This window comes from Lepeophtheirus salmonis, unplaced genomic scaffold (assembly GCF_016086655.4).
Source record: "Lepeophtheirus salmonis unplaced genomic scaffold, UVic_Lsal_1.4 unplaced_contig_9838_pilon, whole genome shotgun sequence".
Classification (NCBI taxonomy): domain Eukaryota; kingdom Metazoa; phylum Arthropoda; class Copepoda; order Siphonostomatoida; family Caligidae; genus Lepeophtheirus; species Lepeophtheirus salmonis.
Window position 1 is genome coordinate 29,782 of NW_027297039.1, and position 7,415 is coordinate 37,196.

At 29.3% G+C, this 7,415-nt stretch overlaps 1 pseudogene; it reads left to right on the plus strand.

Moving 5' to 3' along the window:
• The first annotated feature begins 301 nt into the window (after positions 1-301).
• LOC121117922 (SUMO-conjugating enzyme UBC9-B pseudogene) lies at positions 302-1,415 on the plus strand (annotated as a pseudogene).
• The last annotated feature ends 6,000 nt before the right edge of the window (positions 1,416-7,415 follow it).

Genomic DNA, 7,415 nt, shown 5'->3' on the forward strand with positions numbered 1-7,415 from the left:
TAATTATGGAAATGTAAACAGGTCGATTGTACTACATAAAAATCAACTTTAGGATTTTTTTTCTTCAGAAAGTCGACTATAAAGAAACCATTTAATTACACCTAATCAGATTGATCACGATCCAAGAGCAAGACTCAGTAAAAATCCCAAAATTTAGATTCCAAATGTATAATATGATTTTATTTAGGGAAATAATCATTTATATATGATTGTTCCTAAGATTGCATTAAGATTAAATTTAATTAAATTCTGTGAATTTGTATAATCAGTTATTATAATATATATAGAATCAAGTCATTATATCAAATCCCAAATAAGTCTCCAGTCATAACCTACAAGTGTTTAGTATTTTTTTGTTCTAGGACAAGTCAAGTAAGTCCAGTCGGTTTATCGTAATTTTATAAAAATATACTGATGATTTTCCAGCTTATCCGTCTACGTCTTACGAGTAATAGAATATAACATTCAATTCACAAAAAACAAGATATAAATAGAAGGAACTGCATAGGTTTGAATCGGTTTTACATTTTAAGAGATCGTTTGAGGAAGAATGAGTGGAACAGCTCAAGCTCGCTAAAGTGAAGAGCAGAAGGCATGGAGAAAGAATCATCCCTTTGGATTCATTGCTCGTCCCGTAAAATACCCTGATGGTACCTTGAATTTGATGTTATGGGAATTTGGGATTCCCGGCCAAAAAGGAACTCCTTGGGAAAACGGAATGTATAAGGGGCAAATCATATTTAATAACAATTTTCCCTACGATCCTCCAACTGTGAAGTTTGATCCTCCATTGTTTCATCCAAACGTACATTACAGCGGATTCGTTTGCTTGTCACTTCTCAATCCAACGAAGGATTGGAGACCCAATCTTACCATAAGAGAAATTCTTCTCGGGATTCAATTTCTTTTGAATGATCCTAATGTAAATGATCCCGCTCAATCCGAAGCTTCCTCTTGCTTTCGTCAAAATCGATCATCTTATGATAAAAGAATTCGGAATCAAGCTTTAGCGATGCCTTTGACGAAATAACCTCTTGAGTACTTCAATGTTGTATTTTTTTTTAATCAAAAAGACTAATAACAAATATTAGACATGTTTACTTGTAAAAATGAAAGATGAAGCTTTCTCGAATTTCTTCTGCATTTTGGTTCCACAATCACTGTTCTAAATCTGGACCTAGAAAACACACTAAAATAAAATCGTCCGTCTCAAAATAATCTACTCGTTTCAAATTGAGATTATCTTTCCGCCAAAAGATTATTTAACTATGAGGCTTGAGGAATAAGTAAATCCGTAATCAAACATGTATTTCTCCTTTTATTTTGTTAAAAATAATTCAATTTCAATGTGTTATGTGTCATAATTTATTCATTTCCATCTAAACGTAAAATATATCCATAGAGTTGTTAGAAAATATGATCTAAAACAAATGTGATACATTTTGTAATTTACAACCTAAGTAGTGTTATTTTTTCCATAGCTGTTATCATTATTCTTATTCATAACATCGATACATAAAGTAAGCGCAAGTGTTTGTGTTCATCCAAAAAGAAGAGTAATAAAAATGGGGTTGGGATCTATTAGTAGAGTTGTATATAATATGACCTGACAGTATGTAAAAATAAAAACGAAAGATCAAGTTGGTGATCCTGACAAATGGAAAAATGTTTGGGAGAACAATGTCAAAAGATTACTATAATTATAGTTATTATCAATACTGTTGGGGAAATGTTTATTTTTCTGTTGGAAAATCATGTACTCATTAAAACAATACCTCTTGGTGACGTCAGAGACTAGTACCAATTGTGCCCAATACTACCAATAAGACATTCTCAAACCTACAAAAAAAAAAAAAAAATCCGGTTCTAGTGAGCTTACTTTTCTCAGTTAAGCGGGCTGCTAACTTGTTTTAAACACCAATCAGAGATATATTAACAATATAGCAATACAACAAGATCTATGTACATAATGCAAGCCAATTTGAACAAAAATTAAGACCTAGGGCGCAGATAGGATTTTTAAACTCGGCGAGGGTGTTTGCATAAATTCCATTTTTCTTGGAAAATAAATTTCCACACGTCACCCCTCCCATAATGGCGTCTCAGATTAAGTCACTTAATAAGAAAACAGAGTTAAAAAACAACAACGCGGGAATGGTTTTAATAGGGATATCATTGTGATCCTTATTTTTAATCGTCTTCACTGGTACCACTCCACAAAACCTTTTATTAAAATTTATAATGAAAATTGTCAAGGTGTTACCTCTCAAACCAAAAATTGAGCGGTTATTTGCTGTCAGCTATCGATTTTTTTGCTTTTTTTCTTCTTATCAGCGCTTATACTGTTGATTGGTAGAGTTATAATTGGGTTGTATTAGTCTTTGAATAATCCCTAATAATGATTAAATAACAAGTCAATATTTGGGAAGAGTTAACTACTACAACTAACTGATTTTGGGCCTTTTTTCTGTTTTGCTTCGGAGGAGGGGTTCAAAATATAATAAAGGTAATAACGTGATGAATATATATATTTATACTTTTGAATTGTTAATAATTTCTTCGACCCAGTCAAGTCTGAGACTGGTCCTTAAATCAGGGATGCCTGAAAGGATAGGGCTGTTGCCCCCCCAAAAAAAAAATAAAAGAATTTTGTTTATTAACTAGAAAAAATAGTTTTTGATTTTTTTTTTTAAAGAATTTAATATGTATTATTTAATTTAATATTTTTTCCCAAAATTTAATTTAATTTTCCAATTTTTTTTAAAGTACTGAAATTTTTGGATTTTTTTTCAAAAAAATTCTAAAAACCAACCATAATACAGTGGAATAATATTAATTTATAAGTCGAGTCTTCCGTAACAAAATAGAAAAAATTCCTAAAATAAATTAGTAGTTCGGCAATTCTTCTCAACTGTTACTTTATCTAAAAGGACCGGTGCATAAATACAACTAAGTAATATTAATTCATAAGGAGGAAACACCACAATGACGTCGTGAGGGATCAAGTCTTCCGTCTTTTTAACACATCGTTACCATTATTGTTCTACGCATTATTTTCTCTGAAAAGAAACAGAATACAGGCCCAAAATCAGTCTGTAGTTGGCCAATTCTTCCCAACTATGGGGCTATTATTTAATAGCAATTGCTAGTTGGAAGGAGCTAATTCTAATTCAACAATTCAACGAAATAAGCAGAAAAATCCACGAAATACAATCTAGGTATATTTTTTGTAGCGATATAAGGTTAAGAACTACCAAGTGGGTCGGGACTAGAACGGACTGAACTGGACCGAATTGCAGTCCTAAATAAAAACCAATATATCACTATGTATGTACCTATTTGTATACACTTCAGTTTTCCTTCTTTATTTTTTTACAAAAGGTGTTATATATTTTCTTTTGACAAAAAATCACATCAATTATTTTGATTATCTCTGCGAGTACATTTAATGTACTGATCGACAATGGTTTTCGTATGTCTATCATCCATGCGTGGTGCTCCTCTCTCCTCGTCAAAAGAGTAAGTTAGAGCGAGCTAGCGGTAAAAAGAGGGTTCCCTTTTGATACAAAGATTTGTGAAAGGCACCTCATCTTCATTATATTCACCAAGAAAAAAGAAAAGAAAATAACAAAAACATCCTCTCTCCTCCATTTACCAGACCCGCTTTTCCTTTTTCAGACAGTAAAAGCATTTTAGTATCAGTTCTACTTTCGTTGTAGTTACGTCTCCTCCATCTGTTTTTTCCTTTCGATAATATACATATATATGTACAAACTATTACACTTGAGGCATGACATGTCACATTTATTCCTGTAGAATTTCTTCCAAGTACTCTCAAAGACTGCATATAATAACCATGTGACAGGGTATAAAGTTAATTTTTCATAAAAAGTGAAGTGACTTGACAAAAAAATAAATACGTTTGCCAAAACAAGTTTTTCTCCCAGGACTTTTCACACAACCATGGGATCCATCTATGTCACTTTTATATGGGTGGTTTGGATCAATTTAAGCCAATTGGTGTATGGTGAGGAAACAATATTTGTACAATAAATTTTTTGTTTTTTTTGCAATATACCTAAGTACTCGTCAAAAGCTGTAGCATGATGCAGCATAGGTAGTACATTATAGACTCCTGCATACTTTTCTACCTAATATAAATTAATTAATGTTAAATAAGAGGCCTGAAATATTTTTTTTCTCCTTAAAAAAAATAATTGTATTTCATTTTAAAATACACAAAAGAATTGACAGGTTTATTTTGTCATTTATTGTACATTTGTACAATTATATATTTACAAACTATACTCGATATGTAAGCAACTTAGATTGTCTTTAAAATACAGAATTAATATTTAAAATCAAGAATACTACATATTTATTGAGAAACAGTCATTATTCATAAAAGCTTTATCAGACATATAGTTCCAGAAATTAGTATAACATATTGCCATTCGAAATGTATCGGTATTTTGTTACAGAATTACTTGTCCGATTGAGTTTGGTTATAAAATGTCAATTATCTAATTTTTATCAAATATGTATATGCAATACTGGAGATACGAGGGGCTGATAAATCATTGAAATGTAAATAATAAAGTGATGACTCCAAGTAACGGAGTTTGGATGTTTTGAATTTTTTTTTTTAAGTGTTCCAAAAGACATCTAATTTCTTGCAATTCTGTTATGAGGTGACTTTTTTCTTGTAAATAAGATTGAACCCTTTAAATTTTTCTGAAAAATAATAGGAGCATTTTCAAAAATAATTTAGTTAAATTCCAATTGAATGACTTTTTTTTTCATGAATATATATTTTTTTAATGACCTTTCTTTTGACATTTTCAAAATCCCTTTTTTAGACTGTCTTTTTTCTGTAAAATTTATACATATTTTTTTTTAAGAGGCCTTCATTTCTACTTCTTTAAAAGTTATTACATAAATAAACAAAAATTCCTAGTGATATCCGATCATGTATTGGAGAAAAGGGTGTCATCCTTGTTGCAACGACCTTAATTACACCCTTTTCTGTCTCGTGATGCTTAAAATAAAAACTTTTTCTATACGAAACTTCGTTTTGTTATATTGTCAAGAAACAATTCATCAAAACGTCTTTGGAGTAAAATACAGAACTTACCTATTTTTCGTTAATTTATTCACCGATTATCAAAATTCAAATCGAAATAAAACTTTTAACCAAACTAAAAGTTTGAATGCTGATTTTAATCAACTAGAATTTTTTAATCATTTTATTATTCGTGAGTAATTTATCTTATTTTATAAATGTTTTAATATTTATATATTCCTATTATTTGAGTGCCAGAATAAATTAATGCTGTTTTTCATTTATAAATAAAACGTATCGATAGTTGAAATATATATTAATTTTGTTGTTAAAATACTTTTCCATACTCTAACCCCACGGCAGAGTTTTACCCAGGTGCAACGTTGAGCAGGTACTGTAATTTCAAAAAATCATATTTTTTTTATGAAATATGATAATTGTAAATTCTTATAAAGAGGTAGGCTTTGACTACCTATCATCTGATTAAGATTTTTATATAGTAAGAATATCTACTTTCTACTAAATTTTGAAATTTAGTAATTAATTAACTAATAAATAAAGTATGACTACTTTTGCATATAGCTCAAAATAAATTCTGAACTTTTACTACATAAAAGTATTTAAATATTGATTTGTGGAAATATAACTTAGTGTCGTAATCAGGCCCGGTGTCGTAGTAAGGTGTTTGTGTGTTGGACGGAGGGGAGACATCCCTCGAATTATTGAAGGTGAAAAAAATGGTATGCTAGTAGGAAAATGCTTGATTATTTATGCAATGACTGAAAATTTCTTTAAAATGTTAATTCATATTTAAGTCGAATATAGTAATTACTAAGAATGCCTTTTTTGAATAAAATATTTTTTTTTCTCCAAAAAACCTATTCGTTAAGAAATTTTAGCTGTACAAAATAAAAAAATCAATAAATGGGATAATTTAGTTTATCAAAATTCCCTAAAAAGTTTTTTTTTTTTTTTTCGTTTAAATCGTTTTTTCATAAAATAAAATATAATATACATTTCTAAAAAAAATCGTGGATAAATATTATTTTATTCATATGAAAGGCCATATATTTTATTTGAAAAAAGGTCCTTGTATTTATGAGTTGAAAAAGATGATTTATTAGTTGCAAATTTAAAAAAAATAAACAAAAACAAAGTCAACCCCCACCCCCCTCTCTTGAAAGAAAAATATTGGAACCTACCCTTCCTGTAATCACAGTTTTGTATTTAAAAGTCTGGTTGGAGTGACTCGGAATCACTCACTACCTACAACTGAAAACATTATTGGTGGACCAGTTTCTCTTGGCCAAGAAATTGATGATTACGACACTGCAACTTAATGGGAAGTCAATACTTTAAGCCTTCAATCAGAAAATACATTTTAGAAGCAATCTGAAATATATACAAGTCCATAATTGTTAAAGGATATAAAAAAATTGTGGCTCATATTTCAATTAATATATTATATTCATTTACATTGTTACAACATCTTTGATAATAATTGAACATATCTTTAAAAAGCCCCACATAAAGAAACTACTTCTATGCTCATGTTACACAGTGAGGCACTTTATTTATTTTTATATGTGAGTTACAACACGAGAAAGTATTAGAGACAGATATACTAAGAATAGAGTTGATACTAATGTGTAAATTTATCATGTAAATCTCTGAATACATTCTTGGGGGGGGCTATGGTTCTTCTACGATATTATTTTTTTTGAGAGATGTTTCAAATCCATCCATATGTTAACGGTTTGTTAAGACCACAAGACTAAGAAGATTCACATAATTGTCTTCCTTCAACAATATTTCAAAAATATGTTCAGGGATAAAATTTTTTGGATATATCTTGGATCTCTGTAGTAAAAATATATATTAATATGAAGTTTATTACAAGCTCGTTCATTTAATATATAAATATGATTAATGAATATTTATCGATATAGAGTGTGCTACCTTGTAAAAATAGAGGTCACCATAGTAGGGCCATTTTTCGATAGAATTCTGAAAGAAAAAATATAGATTGAATAAGTATATTTATCATAGATATTAGTATTGTTTGCTATATTGGATACTGACGCATTTAAAACGTTATAACAGTAGAACCTGTATTTATATTGTCATTATGTTATTTTCTTTCAAACTTTTCATTTAGTTATTTCCACAAAACCATTCATCAAAACGTACCTATTTAGTAAAGTACAGAGTCGTATAAAGAAAAATGGAAAACTACACAATTCTTTTTGTGAATTTACATATTTGACAATTATTTTAAACTTTATGTACATTTTACTATTAAGATATTGCCTTTATTTGAGTACCAGAATTAATTAATTCTGTTATTTTTTTT